Raw genomic sequence first — 24,181 nt, 5'->3', positions numbered from 1 at the left:
TCCAGACTAAGACACTAAAACAAATAAAACCACAGGCCAATATCCCTGATGAACATAGATGCAAAAATCCTTAGCAAATTACTAACAAACCACATTCAACAATACATTAAGAGGATCTTTCACCATGATCAAGTGAGATTTATTCTGGGCATGCAAAGATGGCTGAATATTCACAAAATCAATCGTGATACACCACACCAACAAACCAAGGATGAAAATCCTATGATCATCTCAATAGATATAGAAAAAACACTTGTCAAAATTCAACATCTGTTCATGATAAAAGCTCTCAACAAAGTGGGTTTAGATGGAACACATCTCAACATAATAAAGGCCACATATAACAAACCCACAGCTAACATCATACTCAATGGTGAAAACTGAGAGCTTTTCCTCTAAGATCAGAAGACAAGGATGTTCACCCTCACTAATTTTACCCAACATAGTACTGAAAGTCCTAGCCATGGCAATCCCAGACAAGAAAAAGAAATGAGGCATTCAAATTGGCAAGGAAGAAGTGTAACTGTCACTATTTGCAGATGACATGATACTATACATAGAAAACCTAGACTCCACCACAAAACTATTAGAATAAATGAATTCAGTAAACTTGCAGGCTACAAAATTAATACACAGAAATTGGTTGTGTTTTCATGCACTAATAATGAAGTAGCAGAAGTAGAAATTGTGAAAGGAATTTCATTTACAGTTGTACCCAAAGGAATAAAATATCTAGGAATAAACTTAACCAAGGTGGTGAACAACTTGTACTCTGAAAACTGGAACACTGATGAAAGAAACTGAAGATGATACAAACAAATGGAAAGATATCCCATGCTAATGGATTGGTAGAATTACTATTGTCAAAATGTCCATGCCCCCCAAAGCAATCTACAGATTCAATGCAATCCCAATCAAAATACCAACAGCATTTTTTCACAGAACCAAAGCAAATAGTCCTGAAATTCATATGGAACCACAAAAAAAACCCAAATAGTCAAAGCGATCTTGAGAAAGGAGAACAAAGCTGAAAGTTTCACAACTCCAGATTTCAAGATATGCTACAAACCTGTAGTGATCAAAACAATATTGTATCAGCACAAAAGCAGACACAAAGACCAGTGAAACAGAATAGAGAGCCCACACACCAAAAAATGCTTTTATGGTCAATGAATCTCGAGAAGGGAGGCAAGAATACACAATGGGGAAAAGACAGTCTTCTGAATAAATGGTGCTGGGAAACCTGGACAGCTACATGCAAAAGAATGAACCTGGACCACTTTTTCACAGCACACACAAAAATAAACTCAAATGCATTAAAGACCTCAACGTGAGACATGAAGCCATAAAAATCCTAGAAGAGGGGCGCCTGGGTGGCTCGGTCGTTAGGTGTCTGCCTTCGGCTCGGGTCATGATCCCAGGGTCTTGGGTTCGAGCCCCACATCGGGCTCCCTGCTCCGCGGGAAGCCTGCTTCTCCCTCTCCCACTCCCCCTGCTTGTGTTCCCTCTCTCGCTGTGTCTCTCTCTGTTAAATAAATAAAAATCTTTAAAAACAAAAACAAAACAAAAAAAACCTTACATAAAAAAAAAAAAATCCTAGAAGAAAACAGGCAGTAATTTCTTTGACATCGGCCTTAGCAGTATTTTTCTAGATATGTCTCCTCAGGCAAGGGGACCAAAATCAAAAATAAACTATTGAAACTACATCAAACTAAAAAGCTTTTGCATAGCAAAGGAATCCATCAACAAAACAAAAAGGCAACCCACTGAGTGGGAGAAGAGATATGTAAATGATATATCTGGTGAGAGGTTCATATCCAAGATATATATAGAACTTCTACAACTCAATGCCAAAAAAAGCAAATAATCCTATTAGACAATGGACAGAGGACCTGAATAGACATTTTCCCAAAGAAGACATAGAGATGGGCAACAGACATATGAAAAGATGCTCAACATCACTCATCATCACGGAAATGGAAATCAAAACAACCATGAGATATCACCTCACACCATTCAGAATGGATAGAATTAAAAAGAAATAACAAGTGTTGATGAGGATGTGGAGAAAAAGGAACCCTTGTGCACTGTTGGTGGGAATGTAAATTGGTACAGCCACTGTGGAAAACAGCATGGAGATTTCTCAAAACATTAAAACTAGAAATATATGATCCAGTAATTCACCACCCAAGGAAAACAAAAACACAAATTCAAAGATACATGCACCTCTGTGTTTACTGTAGTATTATTTACAATAGCCAAGATATGGAAACAACCCAAGTGTCCGTTGACTTATGAATGCATAAAGAAATGGTGTATATATATATATATATATATATATATATATATATATAATGGAATATTACTCAGCCATGAAAAAGAATGGGATCTTGCCATGTGCAACAACGTGGATGAGTGGGAGGTTATCATGCTAAGTGAAGTAAGTCAAACAGAGAAAAACAAACACCCTATGATTTCACTTATATGTGGCATCTAAAAAACAAAACAAATATATAAACAAAAAGCAGGAACAAACTCATAAATACAGAGAATAAACTGGTGGTTGCCAGAGGAGAAGAGGTAGGGGGATGAGCAAAAAAAGGGTGAAAGGGAGTGTGAGATATACGGTTCCAGCTATGGGATGTCATGGAGATAAAACACACAGCATGGGAAAGATATACAATGGTATTCCAATAATACTGTATGGTGACAGTAGCTATTCTTGTGGTGAACATAGCATAACATATAGACTTGCAGAAATCACCTATGTTGCACACTTGAAACTAATGTGACCTTGTGTGCCAGCTATATTCTATTAAAATAATAACAATAATCCCTAGAAGCACTGGGGTCATTCTATGGGCTTTTGATATTAGCTTTATTGAAAGAAATAAATGAAAGCACGTCTTTGCCACTAGGTGACACTCTTGTCCTACCATTATTTTTGCTTTTATTTATAGTCAGTGCTACCGGGAGCTGTTTTTCACATTCACAAGAAGACAGGAGCATTTCTAAATCCTTCTGATCGGCCTTCAAAGCTGCAAATGATAGGGTCCAAGAATTAAGGCGTGTATCCAAAATGAAATGCCATCTTGAGGACAGAGCTCGGACTCCTGCCATGCTGAAGTCCTCAATACTCAGCCAAGGAATCCCAGTTGTCTTGGCCCGTTTTTTTTTTTTTTTTTAAGATTTATTTATTTACTTGAGAGAACGAGAATGAGAGAGAGAGAGAGCACATGAGAGGGGGGAGGGTCAGAGGGAGAAGCAGACTTCCCGCCGAGCAGGGAGCCCGATGCGGGACTCGATCCCTGGACTCCTGGATCATGACCTGAGCCGAAGGCAGTCGCTTAACCAACTGAGCCACCCAGGCGCCCTGTCTTGGCCCGTTTTTATCGGTCAGTTTATCTTGGCTGTTTGAGGAAATCGAATACCTGTTTTGGAAGAATAGGAGATGGATCCTAGGAGTAGTCATCATCAGCCAATGCCAACCCCCCTCCAGCAGATGTGAGACCAGCCTCTGAAGATAGGCAGTATTCCAGTGGGCCCACCTCAGCTCACCTGGCCAGCCTGGATCCCTCAAGCCCTCCCCAGATGCCAGAAACCCTTGAAGATCAAGTGGCTTCTCTAGGACAAACATCTGTGAGCCCTGAGCAAGCCTTGGAGGAAAGTGTTCATTCTTATTTTTTTTTTTAAAGATTTTTTTACTTATTTGACAGAGAGAGATAGCGAGAGAGGGAACGCAAGCAGGGGGAGCGGGAGAGGGAGAAGCAGGCTTCCCGCGGAGCAGGGAGCCCGATGCGGGGCTCGATCCCAGGACCCCGGGATCATGACCTGAGCTGAAGGCAGACGCTTAATGACTGAGCCACCCAGGCACCCCTTATTTCTTAGAAAAAAGTGTTACCTCCACCTTGGAAATCCTGGAAGACCCTTCCCAGGTGGCTCCCCAACACCGAACAGAAGACCCTCCCAGAGCTGCCAGAGAAAGCTCGAACCAGGTCCCTGCTTCCTCGGCCAGAGCTGCTTTGCCCCCTGGTACTCCCCCCACAGGAGCATGTGAAGAAGGGCCCCTCGCAGACCTGTCTGGCGAGGCCCCAGCCGGCCCTGAAGACCCCTCTGGTCCTGGGAACACCATCCTGGCCAGCCCTCTGAAGGCTGGAGGGGCCACATCCCCAAGTCCTCAGAAGAAAGAAGCCAGAGGGCCAGCTTTTGGAGCAGCGGGCCCAGAGAACTAGAATTTGATTTCTCTGACAATGCCACCAGCCAAATGTTGCCCCCACTAAGGGAAATGGGGAAGAGACCCAGCCTTAAACCTCCCTCTAGGATATCAGAGGCGAGGCAGGAAAAGGCCCCCGAGGCGGTGGGCGAGGGGCCCGTTCCCCTTCCCCAGGGGTCTTACAACCTGGACTGGAACAAGCTGGATGACCCAAACTTTAACCCATTTGAAGGTGGAGGAGAGGCCCCGCCCCCAGAATGCCCCCAGAGCAGGTCAGCCGAGCCTGTTGCCAAGGAGCTGTCTGCTGGCCCTGAGGCCCCAGGGCACTTCTGTCCGAACCAGCAGGTGCCTTCAGCCTCCACGGATGACATGCCTGTGGCACAGACCGCAGCAGGGACCCCGGGCACAGCAGGCAAGGAGGGAGCTCCGGACTGTGCAGGTGTATCCGCCCCCATGGGCAGCCCAGGCGGTGAGCCTGTGTCCCCGACTCCTCCACGGGGCCTGGAGCCTGTCTCAGAGCCGGATGAGGAGCACTTCCGAGACCCAGCTGAGGTTCTAGGCACAGGAGCCGAGGCGGATTATCTGGAGCAGTTTGGGAGTTCCTCGTTTAAGGAGTCAGCCCTGAGGAAACAGTCCTTGTACCTCAAGTTTGACCCGCTCCTGAAGGACAGCCCTCCGAGACCAGTGCCTGTGGCTCTGGAGACCAGCAGTGCACAGGACGTGGCCGTGCCTTCCTCAGGAAGCCCGCCCAAGGTGAAGCTAGTGGAACTTGACTTCCTAGGAGCCCCAGGTGCTCCTGTGCTGGACCCCCCTCCCTGTGTCTTTGGGCTTGGGGGTCCACTGCTGCCCATGGGGCCCACTGTGGACATGCTGCAGTATGGCCAGAAGGTCATGGACGCGGCGGTGGAGGCCACGCGCGAGGAGAACGCGTTGCTGAGGAGCAGGTGTGAGGCGCTGCACGCCAAGAACCTGGAAATGGGGAAGATAATGGACGGGTTTGAGGGGATTGTGTACCAGGTGATGGAGGAGGCTCAGAAACAGAAGGAACTTGCAAAAGCGGAGATCCAGAAGATTCTGAAGGAAAAAGACCAACTGACTTTAGGGCTGAGCTCCATGGAAAAGTCCTTCTCTGACCTCTTCAAGCGGTTTGAGAAACAGAAGGAGGTGATCGAGGGGGATCGCACGAATGAACAGTCGCTGAAGAAGTGTGTGGACGATTACATAGCAAGGATAGAGAAGGAAGGCCAGCGGTGCCAGGCCCTGAAGGCCCACGCAGAGGAGAAGCTCCAGCTGGCCAGCGAGGAGGCCGCCCGGGTGCGCAGCAAAGCCCAAGCGGAGGCCTTAGCCTTCCAGGCCAGCCTGAGGAAGGAGCAGATGCGCATCCACTCGCTGGAGAAGGCAGTCGAGCAACAGACTAAGGAAAACGAGGAACTGACCCGAATCTGTTGTGACCTCATCTCCAAGATGGAGAAGATCTGACATAGAAGCCCCCACCCCATGTGTGTCTGTCTGTCTGTGAAAGTTTTTTCTCTTCTCTCTTGACCTGTTTTTAAACTAGACTGCTTTAAAAAGAAGAGTAAAGGGCGCCTGGGTGGCTCAGATGGTTAAGCGTCTGCCTTCGGCTCAGGTCATGATCCCAGGGTCCTGGGATCGAGTCCCACGTCGGGCTCCCTGCTCCTTGGGAGCCTGCTTCTCCCTCTGCTTCTCTCTCTCTCTCTCTCTCTCTCTCTCTCATGAATAAATAAAATCTTTAAAAAATAAAAATAAAAAAATAAAGAGTAAATAAAGTTTCCCTTTGGTTCGGGAAAAAAAAAAGTGGTGGGGGTAAGAAAGATGGGGAGGGGCAGAAGAGGAGCCAAGCTGTCCCCATTTCACAGTTCAATTTGTGACTACTTTGTATCCGGAGGCCCTCAGCCCTGTCTCCCAGAGTCTCCCGTCGGATATGCATTCCTATTAAATCCACTCAAGGCTTCCTTATCTATACCTTCTTCTTGTGCCTCCAATAGGCATTTGGCCATGGAACAGAGATTCACAAAAGCGTGTGGGACTGTTCAAAGAATGGCGACTGACACCAGACCCTGTGTGCGTGTGTACATGAGCACACGCGCACACTCATGCACACGTGCACGCACAGCAGATTGAAGATGGATGGGGTGGAAATGTCATCAGTGGCATCAGCTTCCTTCTCACCAAATGGAAGTCTGTGCAGATTAACCTTTCCTCAAACACTGAAAATCCATCCAGTCCATTTTATTGTGTAGAGAAGTACTAAGGAACAGTAAGTTGAAACCCGCTAGATAAGCAGGTGACCATATCGTCCATTTATCGACAAAATCAGTCTATTTCTTAGTGGAAAGAGGAGGGTGTTTTCTCATTACACTGAGACAACAAGCATAAACTGGCACTGCTAAACTGGGCGAACTGGGATGAATGGTCGCTCTAGATACAAGGCGCACCACCACCCTACAAACAGCTTTCAATCAGATTTAACTTGGAATGTAAGTTATTTGTCCTGATCTGGCTATTTCCCTTGCTCCTGACAGCAAAGAAGAAAATGGCTTTGGGGTTTCTTTAGTGGATGAAGAGTGACTCCCGGTGGACACTGCTCATTGCCCTCGGAAGTCTCGCCGTCCGCTGTTGGCTAGCAGAGCCTGGTGCCGGCAGTCACCAACAGCATCAAAGTCTGCATCGATATGCCAGTTCGTACTTCCCTCAAATCTGTTCTTGAGTGCAGTCTGATTTCTCTAATATATGGCTAGTTGCTTGCAGGCCTGAACCCACAATTCCAGGTTAATATGGACAGTTGCTGAGAGATACCTTCCCCTTGCCTTATGACTCACATTCCCTTAAGATAGCAGAAACCAACCCGCTCCGGCCTTGATCATTTTTCATTCCCATCTGCGAGGCACCTCCTCTGTAGGATCACCTTAACTGGAGCACCGCAACGTGAAGTGATTTGCGAGGAGCCAGCTGCGTAATGTGGTGCAAAGACCACAAATTGGATCAAAGGACATGAGCTCAGAGCCTGACACATAGTAAATGCTCAATAAATGCAAGCTGATTCAAGTCTGACCATCACAGGAACCCTTGCAGTGGAGGGGAGGCCTGTGATCTTCTCTACTATCAGGGTGTTAGAGGAGGAGTCCCTTGCCTGCGTGCCCCCCAATTCAAGCCTATTGTAGTAGAGGCAAGTACCATTTAAAGCAAGTGATTAACACTGGGGCTTCTATGGATCTAGGGGCTCTCATCTATACATCTTTCAAAATTTAAACATGATTCCTTTGAATCCCTGGGAACTGAACAAGAAAAAAAGGATCTTACTCCCCCAGACAGGAAGGAGTAATGCCTTCCCCTAACTCAGAACATGAAGGGAGAAGAAAGTAGCAGAAAACAGGAAGATGACCCTGGACCCAGAGTTAGACAGCCTTGGCTGTGAACTCCCACTCTTATTAGCATTACTTATCTCACTCAGCCCCTGGACCCTTACTTGTAAACTAGGGATGATGATGACCACCTACCTGGGTTGCTGTGACAACAAGAGACTACAGATGTTAAGCCCCAGCACGTGATCAGCCCTCTATCTATGTAAACTATTATTGCATGGGATTGTCTAAAAGAACAGTAACACCCAGGTGGCTGGGGAATATAGCTCTGTAAGTAGGAGCCCCTAGAAAGAAGATTCTAAAATCATAAATCTTGGTCGCCTGGGTGGCTCAGTTGGTTAAGCGTCTGCCTTCGGCTCAGGTCATGATCTCAGGGTCCCTGGATCGAACCCCACACTGGGCTTCCTGCTCGGCCGGAGAGTCTGCTCCTCCCCCTCCCCACTCTGCTCCACTCCCCCCACTTGTGCTCTCTCTCTCACTCTCAAATAAATAAAATCTTAAAAAAAAAATAATAGAACAGGCTTCTTATCTACTCAGACTGTCATTAAGCAGATTTCTCTGAGCATGAGGAGAGTTGCCCGTGTGGCCACCATGCTGCTTGGACCCTTAGGGTCAGCCACCATGGAGGAAGCATGCCACAGTCCTCTCTCTAATCTTTCTAGGACAGGCAATAATACTTTGCCCTTTCATCCTACATTTTCCCAAGGATACAGCACTCTGGGAAGCACCTGTGAATTTTCCAAACTTTTTGGCAAACGTTACTGAAAAGTAAAGATGACAGAGCCTGGCTCAGTTTGAAAAGATGTAGGTTCTAGACTCACATCTTTCCTGTATTATTTCTTAGGAAATGTAGGTTTCAAAACTTTTTTTTTCTGATTATAGAATGAATATACCCATTTTGGAAAACACAGAGAGGCATTAAGAAATTAGCCTGCCCCCTGAGAGAACCACTGTGCATGTGCCAGCCTCACGTCTGCCATTCACTAATGCGTACCCCGGTTACCTTTGTGCTGTGGGACCCCAGTATGTTGGGAAGATGTTCTTACTGTCTCCTTGCCAGTTTTTCACCTGGCAGGGTTTGGCATGGGGAAAGTGAGGGGCACTAATAGTGGTTATCACAACGGTGAGAAATGGGGTGATGGAAAGTGTGAGCAAAGTGTGCGTTTAATGCATTTTGACTGTAGATGTGGTAAGACTAACTGTTGGCCTGGGGAAAAATTTCGTGGTAGCTAGGGGTTTCACCACCTAGAACCACAGTCCCTCACGTTTGAGAAACACTGTCTTTCAAAGCCTTGTTTCCTCATTTGTACAGTGGGGAGACCTCTATTTATACCAGATAAATTGTGTCAAGTTCCCTGCAAACTAGAAATGAAACAATTATCTCAAAGCCTACTTATTGCGGCATCTGTGGTCAGGGCCTTTACACCTTAACCATGGGTTCTACCCCTCTGCCTGACCAAGGTAGGCAGTGACCACCTGGTTTACCTTGATGGGCGGGGATGATGGGGAAATACAGAGGGAGAAGAGCTCAGGGTCAATCAGAGGCTATCCTGAGATTAGCTCTATCTCCTGATCACTGAAATAGTCCCTGAATTCTCTGCTCGGTCCTGGAAAGACATGGTCAAGGGGATAAATTGCTGGAACGGGACAGGCACCTCCAAGGAACAGTAGATATACTGACCAGGAGATGAGGTGATATTTTACAGAGCAACTACCCCTGTGCTGTTGGTGGCTACTCAGAATTGAAACTACCTACTTGGGGAGCCTTGGTGGCTCAGTGGGTCCAGTGTCTGCCTTCAGCTCAGGTCATGATCCCAGGGTCCTGGGATCGAGCCCCACATCGGGCTCCCCGCTCAGTGGGGAATCTTCTTCTCCCTTTCCCTCTGCCCATCCCCCGGCTCAAGCTCTCACTCTCTTGCTCTTCAAATAAACAAAATCTTTGGAAAAAAAAGAAAAGAAAAGAAAGAAACTACCTTCTTTTTGTCATCCCAGTTACTGCCTGTCATAAATGCCTGAGTTGGGGTTGGTCCTATGTGTGGGCCGAGGAACAAACCAGACTTGCAGGACTCAGGGCACTGGTTGAGGGGTGGCTGCATTTCAGTGAGGAGCCAGAGAAGCAGGGTTGCTCCATAGCTATGTGGATTTGAACCCATTCCTCCCAGTTTGTCTACCTCTAGGGTGTTCAGACTTCCTACTGTTGACATTTATGGCCGAATCATTCTTAGTTGTGTGTGTGGGGGGGTACGTTTCTGCTCATTGTAGGATGTTTAGCAATATCTGGGGGTTCTACCCACTAGGTGCTAGTAGCAATGTTCCCTCCCGGTTGTGACAGCCAAAAATTTCTTCAGACATTGCTATACTGAGGGAAGAATTACCCCTGTCCTTGCCTCATTGAGAAAAACGGAGTTATCCTGAAGGAGAAAGAACTAACCAGAAGTCTTGAACAGTAGTTAGAGAGATGGCTTTAGGGACAGTCTCTTTCAGGGGGTTGGGGGTCAAAACTCACTCCACATCAAGGCCTAGCTAAAACTCGGCTCACATTTCCTTAAATGTATTACCTTAGGTTTGACCTTTGACACCAGTTACAGTTCCTTCACCATTGATCTGGCCCAAACACTTAGACTCTCTGAAACCTCTCTGTGAGCCCCTTCCTGTCTTTCTTGGTTCCAGGAGAGTTTCCTGCATCTCTGGAGGGTAGAAATGGGATGTGGGTCTCTCTGAGCTAAAATCAAGGTGTCTGCAGGGTGGTATTCCTTTTTGGAAGGTCTAGGGGAGAATCCATTCCCTTGCTCTTCCCAGTTTCTAGGGGCTGTCCACATTTCTTGGTTCAAGGCCCCCTTCCATCTTTTTCAAAGCCGGTGGCAAGCATATTCCTTAGCCACCCCTCCCTCTCTCTTGAACCACAGCTAGCCAAGTTTCTCTGCTTTTAAGGAGCGCCGTGATTAGATTGGGCCCATCTGGAGAATCCAGGCTAGTCTCCCCATCTTGAAGTCCTTACTTTAATCACATCAGCACAGTTGATTGGCCATGTAACGTTTTGTCACAGGTCCTAGGTATCAGGGCCCTCGTTCAGCCTACCACACCTGGGCCAACTACCTGGCCTCTAACAACATCACTCCGGCTCGGTGTCCCCATTCCGAGGGGTGCAGGTCGTGACCTCAGGGGTTTCAGAAGGTAGTTTACTTACTAGGCGGTTATCACCCTTGGCACAATACCAGCTCTTTAGCCCCATGATTATTACCAGGCAGCATGGAGTCTACCTTGAGGCTTCAGGTGCCTAGAGCTGAGTGTTGCCGCTTCCATCAGCCTCCTCCGGTCCCTTTCCTCTGGCTGTCCCAGAAACATAAGCCTCCGGGCCTGACTCCCTAGGAGAAGGACGTAAAAGCTAGGGCAAGTCCCATCTTTTTCTCTCTCTCCCCACCACCCATCATGGCCCAGAGGGCTCTGCACCAACCGATATAGCCTCGGGTTGGCAAACACCGTGCTGAGAGGGTGTACCAGTACTCAGGCCACATTCACGCAAGTCTGCCTGATGCCCCTGCTGTTCTCTGCTCAGCACAAGACACCCAGGGCTGGGGACAGGCTTCTGAAAAATGGGGATAACTGTGAGAGAGCACACAATGGCTCACTGAATCCTCACAACAACCCTGCGAAGTAGGTGCTGCCACCACTTCTTACAGGCAAGGAAACTGAGGCAGCAGTATTTCGTGACTTGCCAGTGAGTAGGAGCAGTGGGATTCATGGCCAGGCAGGCTGGCTCCGAGCCTGTGCCTGGCCCCCGAGGCTACGGTACCTCCTCTGTCAGGAGACCATCAGGCTCTGCTGGCAACGGGAGTGCTTTCTCCTACCCAGATTTGCACTTTTAAAAAGCACAGAGAGGAGCACCTGCGTGGCTCAGTAGGTTAAGTTTCTGCCTTCGGCCCGGGTCATGATCCTGGGGTCCCGGGATTGAGCCCCACATCAGGCTCCCTGCTCAGCAGGGAGTCTGCTTCTCTCTCTGCCCTTCACCCCACTCGTGCTCTCTCTCTCTAATATTAAGGTAAAAAATAAAAAGCACAGAGAGATGCACTCACTCTGGCAGCACATATTCTCAAATTGGAACGATTCAGAGTAGAATAGCATGGCCCCTGCACAAGGATGACGCTCAAATTCGTGAAGCATTCCTAATTTTTTAAAAAAGATAAAACCCGAGAGGAGTACCTTGTGCAACATAAGGAGGCAGGCACCCGACCGATGGAGGTGGATTTGGGTTGGAAGCCTGAATAAGGTAAAGGTATGTTCAGGTTCTTCTGTTTACTGGCTGAGGGGCTTTAAGCAAATAACCCATCACCTCTGAGCCTCAACCTCTTCACCCATGGAACGGGGGTGACAGTAACCATACCGTGCTCACAGGGGTGTGGCGGATCAGATGAGATAAGGAAGGTGAAATGATCTGGTATAAGTTATTATTACGGTTCGAGCATGGGCTTCACACTTGTTGGGAGTGAATTTGGGACCGAGACCTTACCGGCCCCCACATCACACCACCAGGCAGCACCTATTCCTTCAGCACAGGATGCCAGCTCTTTTTTCATGCCCTGCCACCACCGAGGCTCTTGCTGGAACCTCTGCAACTGTCTCCAGAGGGCACGCTGCCTCCATTCCTGCCCCTTCCGCCCCCCCCCCATTAGCTTTACTGAGGCCCACCCCTGCTGTTAACCCCAAGTTGCAACCTTCTATGGCCTGGGTCTGGAGGGTGCCACAGATGAGCCGAGCCAGGTGGGGCAGGTATGCAGACACGCGAGCTGCACCCTATGGGGCTCTCGTCCAAAAGGGACTCAGCTACTCCATTCCTATGGATTGTCTCCATGAGGCCAGATCCTCCCATGTTTAAGGAGAAGCTGGAAATCTGGGTAGTATGTGAAATGTAGGTCCTTATTTTTAAAAGTTGGCTCAAATTAAACACACACACTATACAGGCCAAACAAAAGCCATCTGCAGGATAAACGCAATCAGCCAGTTTTTTACTTTGTACAGGCTAAATCCCAAATCATGAACATGGCATTCTAGGCTCAGATTCAGCAATGACCTACCTTTCCAATTGTCTCTTCCCCTCACTTGGGCCTTCAGCTAGCCAAGAGGAGTTGTGGCTCCCAGGACGCCCGAGGCAACTCTCTGCCCCATGCACCTCCGCTCTGCTGGCTCTGGAATGCTTTTCTCCCAGTTCCTCCAGCTCTACCTTGAGAGTTCTACTCCTCCTCCTGGAGGCCTTCCCTGAATTCTCCCCAGCCAAAGAATAATTCAGTAATTATATACAATCTACTCCCCCTGGGCCTCTGGGGCACTCTTAGAGGTTGCGTTTCACCCCTGCCTGGCATGCACCACCCATCACAAGGCTTCAGAGAAAAGGTGTGATATTATATTGTAAGCAACTTGTGTGCAGAGTCCCCTCCCCAGCCGCCATCCTGCTGCCCACTAAGCCCCAGGATACTCCTTGTAGGTCCTGGATGCATGTCTGGGCTTCTTGAAAGCTCCAGCTTTAAGGAACTAAGCTGAGTTTTGCCTGGCCTAGCTAAACTCACACCTGGAAGACTGCGCCTAATCCTTGGAACTACTGCACTGGGAGCAAAACTCCCCCTTCTCCTTGCAGCCCCTCCCCAGGGCTCCATTCTTCCCCCGCATGCCCCGCATCTCCTAGCTGCGTCCTTGGTCACTTGGGATCTCGGGCCAGGGACTCTTAATGAGCCGAGCAGCCTCACCCACCCTGGGGGCGTGGATCCAGGTGCTAGCCTGCTGACCTGGTTTGGGGGATGACAGCATCACCTGGGAATGGGAAGAGATGGCTTGAGGGAGCAGCACCTGGATTTGGCTAATCCAAATCAGTACTGGTATTACCCTCCTAAAAACGTTACAGCCCAGGGGCACCTGGGTGGCTCAGTTGGTTGGGCATCTGCCTTGGGCTAGGGTCATGATCCCGGGGTTCTAGGATCGAGCCCCACATGGCGTTCCCAGTTCAACGGGGAGCTTCTTCCTCTCCTCCCCACTCATGCTCTTTCTTGCTCTCTTTCTCTCTAAACTAAATAAAATCTTAAAAACAAAACAAACAAAAAAACGTTAAGAGCCCAGAGGGGCCTTACAGACATTAAGATCAAAGGAACCCCAGAGAATTGCAGCTTGCCCAAGGACAAGGCAGTATGTGTCCTGGGTAGGATCCGAAATACCCAATTCCAACCTGAAGGACTTTTCCCACTAAGACATAGACTTGCTGCTATCATTCTTCTGCTAAAACTACAGGGGAGATAGCTCAGGGCCACCTTTTTCAAAAACTCCATTTTGCAGCTAAGCAAAGATTGGCTTCTGATTTCTTAGCCTTCCTGCCTTTGTGAATGTAGCGCTTGGGAAATCAATGCTTGCTGCCCCTCCAGTCATCCCCACCTTGGTGCAATTTCCTTAGCAGAAGGAGTAAGAGTGGTGTGCATCCACACATTTCAAACTCCTAGCAAAACGTGTCACAGGAGGGGACAAAATGAGAAAACTCTCATGGGTAGTTTGCTGCGATGTGTCTTGATCTGCTTTCCATCAGAGCTTGCCATATTTCCCTGGGAACATTCAAATAAGGAAGAGCTACCATTTAAATGACGAAAAAAAATTTTTACACTCAACACTACTTTTTCCAAAATAAGAGATTATACTGTCTCCTTCCCATGCCCACCCTGGAAACCTCTGTGTCGGTGTAGGAAGAGATTTAGTGATGGTAAGATGAGATTATTATCTTTGCTCCACAGACAAGGAAACTCAGGCCCAGAGCAGCTCAAAATCAGTTGTCCATGAATTTGTAGTCAAGTAAGTGGACCAGGTGCTGCGCCAGGTTCTGGAAATACAATGGTGGGCAAGATGGACACAGTCCTCACCCTCAGAGTGCTTCCAGCCTAGCAGGAGAGAGACTGTCGATAACTTATATGAAACTGAACATTAATAGAATATGTCACCCCAAAATATGCCACTTTGGCATAAGGATTATTTTGAGCTGAATGCAACGGAGAAACAGACCACAGAAAAAGCTCTCTGCTCTCTACCCTCTACCCAGGGCACAGACTTCCCATTGTGAAGGGATCCCCCTCCCCTCTCTTGTACCTGGAAAGGCAGAAGAACGAAATCATGGGAGAGGACTGTGGACTCATCAGTCCCAAGATGGCACCGAGAGTTAAGTGCTATAACAAAACTTCCTGAACATCCATCTGTCATTACATTTACCTTCCCACAATGTACCAGGCCTAGAAGCTCAAAAGCCCTTTTAAAATGTCTTTCACTTCTCTATACATTCATTGTCCTCTGTAGAAGCCTTTAAGCCTGACCATGTCTTTGGGGGGGGTCTCATTTCATGTCTCTTGAGGCTCCCCGTATGCATGTGAAATCAACCTTTTTCTCCTGTTCATCTGTCCTTCGGCATTTTAATTTCCAGCGCCTCAGTCACAGAACCTGAGAGGCTAGAGGAGACAGCGTCCCTCCCCTACAACATCTTCTGGCATTTAGTCTGGTGTCCTTTCCCCTTCGTGATGCTGACACCACACTCCCAAATCAGCAGTGAAGGAGAGTTCCCAGGTGAGCTCAACTCTCAGTCTTTAGCTGCTCCTTTCAGCTGACCTCGTCACCACCCTGGCTGCCTCCCTAAAGCATGCTTTATTTTGAGGCGAGTCTGGAGATCTTAATCTTCGTGGTCCACATTTCATGAGTTCCTCAGTGGTATCTTTCAGGCTTGGTAGCCCAGAGCAAGCTGCCCATTGCTCATCTCTGTTGTAATGATGTGGCTTATCCCAAGCCAGAAGCCAGAGAGAGCATCAAAGAGTTTTTTGCTTAATAATACACTTAGTCATGCAAACCGTGGCAGGCTTTGATGGTTTCTGAGAAATGTCCAGCATTTCTAAGGAAGCTATCATTTAAAGTCAGCATTGTGACCTCTGATCATCCAAGCACGATTCCACACCCAAAGCCCGGAATTCTTTACGTCAACCCCCAGTGCGGGGTCTATCTCACAGTTGAACCCTGGCAGCTTTTGCTACCACGGAACCAGCAAAACCCAGCAGGAGAAGATAAAACTACTCTGAGGAAACAGGCCGATGGAGGCAGAATGACAACTGATATGCAAAGGTGTGTGTATGTTGTGCATTGCACCATTGGGGACACCATGGAATTTTAAAAATTCTTATTTTGAGGTACTGCACAGGGAGCTTTGCCAAGCCCTAATGGTGGAGCTTCAGTAAATGTCACTGGTTGTTGTGAGTGCCTAGCCTCAGCCCCTCAGTCCCTAGGCACTGCGTGACAGGTATAAACCAGGGACGCCTTAGGCTCACCTGCTTGGGTGTCAGAGGTGGTCGGTCCCTTTAGCAGTCTATCCTGAAGTCTGCCCCACCTGCTATGTGGCAGTCCATCTTCCTTCTGTCCCTGAGCCAAGGAACTCCTAGGGTGGATCAGGAGCTCAATGGGAGTGATCCTTCCACGGCCAGGACACAGGCATGTTCAGAAATGGCTGAGAGACTTGAGGGGGGCTGGGAGGCTTATTGTAGGCGAGGCTGCAGGGAAGAACAGCGGGGATCCTAGGGGACCAGTCACAACTGCTAAAGAGCAGGGCGGGAAGGCCAGACTCAGCACCAAGTCCTGCGTCCTGGGAGAAACTCTGGCCCGAGGGCAGCACACACCTACCCACCACCCCAGCCAGCGACCGGCCTTCCAGCCCAGAATGTGCGTCCGCAGTGGGATCCCCCTGGGAGAAGCTGTGTGAGAGGAAAGGGACTTCCCTATGGGAGGAGAGGTGGTGGAAACCCAGAGCAGGTGTGAGGGTCGCTAAGAGCCCATCCGTGCGCCACCCCCTAAAGGCGTCCGAGGTGGAGGGCCCTGCGGCCAGACACTGCTGGGCCTGTGGAGAATGGCAGAGATGTGGACGGAGGCCCCGGGTGGCAGAGCAGCCGGGGGAACCAGGTCCGTGGGAGTGGGCGGGGCAGCAGGGAGCCGAGGGGCAGCCAGAGGAAGGGGCCAGGAGCCGTGGCCTGCCCGTCCTGCAGCTGTCCCCTCCCACCCACCACAGGAAGAGGGACTGCCACACAGAGGGCAGGGCACACGGCAGGACGAAGGGACCCCCAAGAAGGTGAGCCTAAGGCCTCCCCAGGGGATGCCTGCCACGTAGCGCTTAGGGACCCCCAGAACATGGGAGAAAAGGAATGGCACTCCGGACTGCACTTCCAGTGGGGACCCATATGAACCGGGAGCTCAAGGACTGAGTTTGCCCAGATTCTTAGGACCTAGGTGCTGTTTATTGCAAAATGAGACACTGGTTTAATGACAGGCTTTCGGGAGATTAAAAAGACAGAATAAAAAACACTATTACATTAGATATATATATATATTTCAGAAATATTAGAATATGGTAAAAAAAAATAGAACTTTGTATAGAATTGAGGTGACTCTGTCATATTAACATGGTGACATTTATCCTCGCAGGGCATGTGTTTCGGTTACACTAGGGTGTCAGGGGTGCTGAAGCCCGGCCACGTGGGTTTCAGAACAGCCTTCACAATCTGGGGAGCCCGTGGTTTGTTCGGGGGCCTCCTGACTACTTCTCAGGGCCCTTCCGCAGAGCTCCTTACCATTTTTGACCCTGAACTTTGCAGTTCAGGGTTATTAGGAAGCTCTAGGAATGGTACCCACACGTCTCTCTTTTCTTGGCAAAGTTTCACTGAAGCTGCATTTATTATAGCGGATCTTAGCTTATTTTTTTAAAGGAATCGTGTGGCATGTCCTTTGTGGATTTAAAAAAGTCTTCAAGGAAGTAAACATTCATTCCTATCATTTCTATTTCACTGAAAACATTTTTTGGGGAGGGGCGGTGGTCAGAATTAAGTTGGTTTATCTTTTTCTATTTCAAATGAGTTACGTGGGGCTTGGGGAGCATTTGGACTTTTACTGGTGTGGTATTTCTTGAACGATGGGGAATGAATTTTCCCTTGCTGGGCCTTCCCCTGCAAGCCCTGTACTCAGCAGCAACTGTTGGGAGGGCCCGGTCTCCTTACTCCATTAGCTGGTCGCCCTTCTTCTCTGGGTTTTGGGGCATCACTGAGCTTTGAGAGACCAAGGCAAATACTGTGAATGGTTGAGAAGCACAGGCTCGGAAACAGAACTGCCTGGGTCGAAATCCCGGCTCCTCCAAGTGATCAACTAAATGCCCCTGGGAAAGTTACCTCTGTCTGAGCCACGGCTTGTCACTTAGGAGAGTGAGGATAATAGCACCCACTTCATAGTCCTGCTGTGTATCTTAAATGGGTAAATGAAGATACAGCCCTTAAAACAGAACCTGGCACAGAGTAAGTGCTCAGTAAAAGGGAACTACTAACTCTGAAACAAGCAAGGCCAAAATGATGGACTCTGGTTTGAGGTGGACTCACAGAGCACACACCAGTCCGAGAATATTCCCCCACCATCCTGCCAAACTATACCTCCTGCGATTCAAGTCAGTCCTGGGCCAAATTGTTGTCTCACAAAGGCCCCTGCTAGAATGCAGACGTGAAATCGTATGAGGATAACTGATTCAGACCTGTTGGCAGAGTGGTTTCTCACAAGTGAAGTCTTGTGAGGAGGTTCTTGACCACTACAGGACACACTCAGACTGGATCTAAGAGACTGGATGAAAGTATGGTGCTTATGAAAAGGGGAACTGGGAATGAATTTTAAAGGAAACACATTCACATGGCTCAAAAAACCCAGAGGAATAAAGACACATGGTAAAAAGGCCACCTTTCATCAACCTGTTGATTTCATACTTACATATGGCAACCCAATTACCACTAACACCTCCGTCATGTCCCATACTTCTTTTTTGTGGTGCGAACATTTAAGATCTAATCTCTTAGCAACTTTGAAGTATATGATGCAGTGTTGAAACTATGACAATGCAGTGTTGAAACTATGACCACGCAGTGTATGAGATCCCCAGAAGTTATTCTTCTTCTACTTCCAAATTTGTACTCTTTGATCAACCTCTTCCCAATCCACTGCCCCACCCCCGCCACCCCCACGGCTCATGCTCTTAACTAACCCTTACTCTGTACTCTATCTGGGTAGCCTTGTAAATTACTTAATGTCTTGGAGTTCAGTTTTCTTCTCTGTGAAATGAAGACAGTGAAAATGGTCTACATCATCGTTTTGAGGATTAAATAAGGTAATGTACAGAAAGCATTTGGCACAATGTCTGGCAGGTCCTAACCCTCTCAATAAAAAGAATCAGAGTATTGGACATTCTTTTCCAGGCTTCATGAAAAACTTTCTGCATCTCAGAATGGAGTTTCAACAGCTTGTGCACTTCAGTTCCTCCAAGGGATGTTCTCCATCTCCCTTATAACCAGAGCAAAACCAAATGGGTCCGAAGAGGTGGGAAAAGGACAGTCCCTGGAAGATCTGCCCAGCTGATAGGAAACTAGATACAAGCTATTTGCTCTGTCCCTGCTGTGTGCAAAAGAAGGCAACCACTGGCATGAAGTTACACGGGAGCTTGACAGAGCAAGAGCTCCCAGAAATTTATACCTCACCGTGCATCAGCTCAATGAACCCTGGGTCTCCAGGTTACTGTCCAATTATTGGATTTTATTTTATAACAAAAGAAACGTAAGTTCTCTGTGTCAGATTAAAAAAGAAAAGACAGGAGAACTGTTCCTACTCTGGACACTTTGTTCTTATATGTTTATCCAAGTCAGCATAATAGTCTTGATCACTGATTTTGATTAGCCTTTGACATTTGTTTACATTTGAGCCATTCTAAGTCATTTCCAGGAGCTTGGTATTAAGCCAGGTGATAGGAGGTTTACTGATACATATATGAAGCATGACAATATTAAAAGTAAAATTTGTGCTATAGTAACCGTTAATATCTATATTTCCACTTTACCTGCTTTATATTTTTCTATTTGTATTTTATCTTGACCTCGATAGTTTTGGATTCCTTTGATCAAGTATTACAACTTGTAACTTTCTCTAGGTCCAAGTATGGTTCTTGTAATCAGTCAATGCTCAGTGAACATAGTTGATGACATTTTGCCTAGCACCAGAGCCAGGGCAAATACATCAGTAGGTGCTCATTGAGAAACTATTGAACACAACACCCAACTAAAAGAAGTTTCAAAAAAAGAATGAGAAAAAGAAAATTCTTATCCTTTTTTTTTTTTTTTAAACTAGGCTCCATGCCCAATGTGGGGCTTAAATTTACAACCTAAGATCAGGAGTCACATGCTCTATGGACTAAGCCAGCAGGTGCTCCCAAAACTATCAGCTTTTTAAATACAAGAAAATGCCCCGGAATGGAACTCAGTAAGTGCCTGGTACAACAAATAAAGAATAAAAAGACCCACATCAAAGCTCATTATCGTGAAATCTCAGATAATCAGAAAAAACAAAAAAGATCTTAAAAGTTTCTAAAAAGAAAAAGTAGGCCACATTCAAAGGGCCAGAAATCAAAACATCCCACTGTTCTCAAGAGCAACATTGAAAGCCACAAGACGGTGGAGGAATAACTTCAAATTTTTGAGTGAAAATCACTTCCAACCTAGACTTCTACTCTCAGATAAAACCTCAAATACGCAAATAGAATTAAGACATTTTCAAATGTACGAGAGTTCAAAAGTTATCTCCAATCTGTCTTTTCATAGGAAACTAGTGGAGTGTGTGCTCCACCAAATGAGGAACTATACCAAGAATGAGAAAGATGTGGAATCCCACAGAAAGGAGAAGAGGGTCCAAAGATGATGGGGAAGAGAAACAATACAACAGCACAGCACCAGGATTACTGTGCAATCCGTCCACGGTTGAGGAGAGATGGCAGGTTCTAGGAGGATTGTCTTTAAGAAAACTATGAGTTACAGGGCACCTGGGTGGCTCAGTCAGTTAAGCATCTGCCTTTGGCTCAGGTCATGATCGCAAGGTCCTGGGGTCAAGCCCCACATTGGGCTCCCTGCTCAGCCAGGAGTCTGCTTCTCTCTCCCCCTCTGCCTGCCACTCCCCCTGCTTGTGCTCTCTCTCTCTCTCTCAAATAAATAAAAACTTAAAAAAAAAAAAGGAAAAGAAAACTATGAGTTACTACAAAGGACTTGTATAGCTTGGACAGCAGTTAAGGATAAACTATCGTTAGTAATATAGCAAATTAAGTGATGAGCTGAGACAATTATTAACTGCAGAATAAACAATCTGTTGTCTAAAAAGGGTAATGTAAGTATAGTACACCAAATGGTCTACCTGTAACATAGTCATAAAAGCAGAAATTCTGAATAATCATTTAACCATAGATCATAATTACGTTTTGATTCAACAAATGGTGCTGGAACAATTTCATATCCATGTGCGAAAGAAAATGAAGCTCAACGCTTACCTCACACCATATAACTAGAAACAGAACACTGACCTAAATGTAAGAGTTGACAAATAAAATTTCTAGAAAACAGGGTGCCTGGGTGGCTCAGATGGTTAAGTGTCTGCCTTCGGCTCAGGTCATGATCCCAGAGTCCTGGGATCGAGTCCCGCATTGGGCTCCCTGCTCTTTGGGAGCCTGCTTCTCCCTCTGCCTCTCTCTCTCTCTCTCTCTCTCTCTCTGTCTCTCATGAATAAATAAATAAAAATCTTAAAAAAAATTTCTAGAAAACACAGGAGAAAATTGTGATCTCGGATCAGAAAAGACACAAGAGCTGGGAAAAAAAATTCATAAAACATATATCCGATTATAGACTTTTATCCAAAAGATTTAAGAAAAAATCTGTAGAACATATATCTGGTAAGAGACTTATAACCAGAATATATAATTCTTACAACTTTTTTTTGGGAAATCAACCCAATAAAGAAGTGGACAAAAGTTTCGAATAGGGGCGCCTGGGTGTCTCAGTCGGTCAAGCACCTGCCTTAGGCTCAAGTCATGATCCCAGGGTCCTGGGATCAAGCCCTGCATCAGGCTCCCAGCAGGGCCTGATTCTCCCTCTCCTGCTCCCCCTCCTTTGTGTGTGTGCTCTCTATCAAATAAATAAATAAAATCTTAAAAATAAAAAGTTTCGAATAGACACTTCACCAAAGATACACAAACGGCAAATAAGCATACAAAAAGAAGTTCAACATCATTAGTCATCAGAGGAAATTCAAGTTAAGACCACATTGAGGGGCGCCTGGGTGGTGCAGTCAGTTAAGTGGCCAACGCTTGGTTATGCTTGGTTTCGGCTGGGGTCCTGGTCTCTGGGTCATGAGTCGAGACCTGGAGCCCTGTGTCAGGCTCTACTCATTCTCCCTCTACCCCACCTCCCTCTCTCTAAAATAAATAAATAAATTGGGGCACCTGGGTGGCTCAGTGGGTTAAGCATCTGCCTTCGGCTCAGGTAATGATCCCGGGGTCCTGGGATCGAGCCCCGCATCGGGCTCCCTGCTCAGGGGGGAACCTGTTTCTCCCTCTCCCTCTGCCTGCCGCTCCCCCTGCTGCCCTGCACGTGCTCTCTCTCGCTCTGTCAAATAAAGAAATAAAATCTTTGAAAAATCAATAAATTTCTGTTTTAAGACCACACTGAAATAGCACTACATACCTACTAGAAAGGCTAAAATTTAAAAGAATGGGTCAAGAAGCAACTGGAACTCTTGTACGCTACTGGCAAGAATACAAAATAGGGTGCCTGGGTGGCTCAGTCGTTAAGCATCTGCCTTCGGCTCAGGTCATGATCCCGGGGTCCTGGGATCGAGCCCCGCATCGGGCTCCCTGATTTGTGGAGAGCCTGCTTCTCCCTCTCCTCCCCACTTGTTCTCTTTCACGATCTCTGTCTCTCTCTCTCTCAAATAAATAAATAAAATCTAAAAAGAAAATTAAGACAACAACAACAAAAAACCAAAATAATAGAGCCATTTTGTAAAACCAGTTTGGCAGGTACAGCTAAAGTTAAACGTGCACACAAGACAAAGCAATACCATATGTATCTGCAAGGCACTAAGAGAAGAGATCTTAATCCTTCTCATCACAATAAAAGATGCTTGTAGTTATGTGTGGTGATGGGTGTTGACTAACCTGACTGTGGTGATCGTTTCACAATATACACAAATATCAAATCATTATGTTGTATGGATACCTAAAGCTAATACAATGTTATAGGGCAATTTTATCTCAAAAAGAAGTTGAACACACACACTAATCTACCCCATCCCTGCTCTCAGAGGTGAAACAGGAAGAATGATAAGAATTATCCCTTTGAAAAACAAGGAAAAAATCACAATATTCACATGAACGTGCATTTTAAGTCTACTGTATGGTTTTTATTTGGTGATTATGCTCTGAAGAAAAGAATTTCTCTTCTCTGCAAAGCAATGAAAACATGCTGGATAAACTTTGATTTGGGAAATAGTAAGAGGTTCGTGTCTGTTCAGATGCCTGCACAAGTGACCTTTAAATTTAAGGGTGCGTGGCTGGCTCAGTTGGTAGAGCACACGGCTCTCGATCTCAGGGTTGTGAGTTTGAGCCCCACGTTGGGTGTAGAGATTACTTAAATAAATAAACTTGAAAAAATAATTTGATGCAACAGTGAAAATAACAAACTACAACTACACACAACAATCTGATTCTAATGGACACAGTGTTGAGCAGACTATATGATGCTAGGTGATGGCTAGATTGACGTGTGCTTGTGACAATTTATTGAGCTGTAGACTACGATCTGTGCCTTCTTCTATATGTAAATTATATTTTAATACTTTTTTACAGTATCCCATATGATTCTACTTGTTAAGTTTCCCCCAAAAGGCAAAACCAAACTATTGCTTAGTAGTACATGCAAAGGTAGTAAAATACAAAAAGCCAGTCAATTACCTTTCAAATGCAGGAAAGGGTTTAAGATCAGGAGTGGGTGAGATTAGGGGCTCCTATCAGGGGACCTTGATTTACCGAACTAACAGGAAGTTCTATTTCTTGGCCTGAAGGGTGCTTACATAGCCTTTGCTTTAGAACTCTGCTAAACCGAACATTTAAGTTTTATGCACTTAGAAAAAAAATTAAGTAGATTCAACCCAATCTAAAAGTCTATCAATAGGGGACTATTTAAATTAATTATAATACAGTCATGGAATGTATTCTGTACCATTAAAAATGAGGCAACTAGGGGTGCCTGGGTGGCTCAGCTGGTTAAGCATCTGCCTTTGGCTCAGGTCACCATCTCCAGATCCTGGGATTGAGCCCTTCGCTGGGCTCCCTGCTCAGCGGGGAGTCTGCTTCTGCTTCTCCCTCTGCTCAACCCCTCACTTGTGGTCTCTCTCAAACAAATAAAATCTGTAAAACAGAAATGAGGCAACTATATGCTTATAAGATCCTATACGCTTAAAGGACCTGATGCCCAGATTGTGTCCTCAAATGACAAAAGCTATGCTAGAAATGAATCTGGTATGATTACACACACACACGCACACACACACGCACGTGCACACACACACACACACACACACACAGAATACCTCTACCTCTAGAAGAATAGACAAGAAATGAGGAGGAGACTGGGAACCAAATTTTGTATTATGTGCATTTGTTATTCTTCAAATAGAAAGGAAAATAACTAATTTT

The 24,181-nt window shown here is 46.5% G+C and overlaps 1 non-coding gene and 1 pseudogene across 1 annotated transcript; both read left to right on the top strand.

The window, feature by feature from the left end:
* The first annotated feature begins 2,395 nt into the window (after positions 1-2,395).
* On the top strand, positions 2,396-5,692 carry LOC114204614 (transforming acidic coiled-coil-containing protein 3 pseudogene; annotated as a pseudogene).
* Positions 5,693-11,661: 5,969 nt separating this feature from the next.
* Positions 11,662-11,768, top strand: LOC114204687 (U6 spliceosomal RNA). Its single transcript, XR_003608215.1, has one exon. It is a non-coding gene; the product is annotated as a U6 spliceosomal RNA (small nuclear RNA).
* The last annotated feature ends 12,413 nt before the right edge of the window (positions 11,769-24,181 follow it).

The sequence above is a fragment of the Eumetopias jubatus genome, unplaced genomic scaffold, assembly GCF_037043125.1.
Source record: "Eumetopias jubatus isolate StellerSeaLion01/CBP00866 unplaced genomic scaffold, mEumJub1_p1.0 scaffold_6, whole genome shotgun sequence".
Classification (NCBI taxonomy): domain Eukaryota; kingdom Metazoa; phylum Chordata; class Mammalia; order Carnivora; family Otariidae; genus Eumetopias; species Eumetopias jubatus.
The sequence above is the reverse complement of the archived record's forward strand: the minus strand, read 5'-3'. Positions and strand labels throughout refer to the sequence as shown.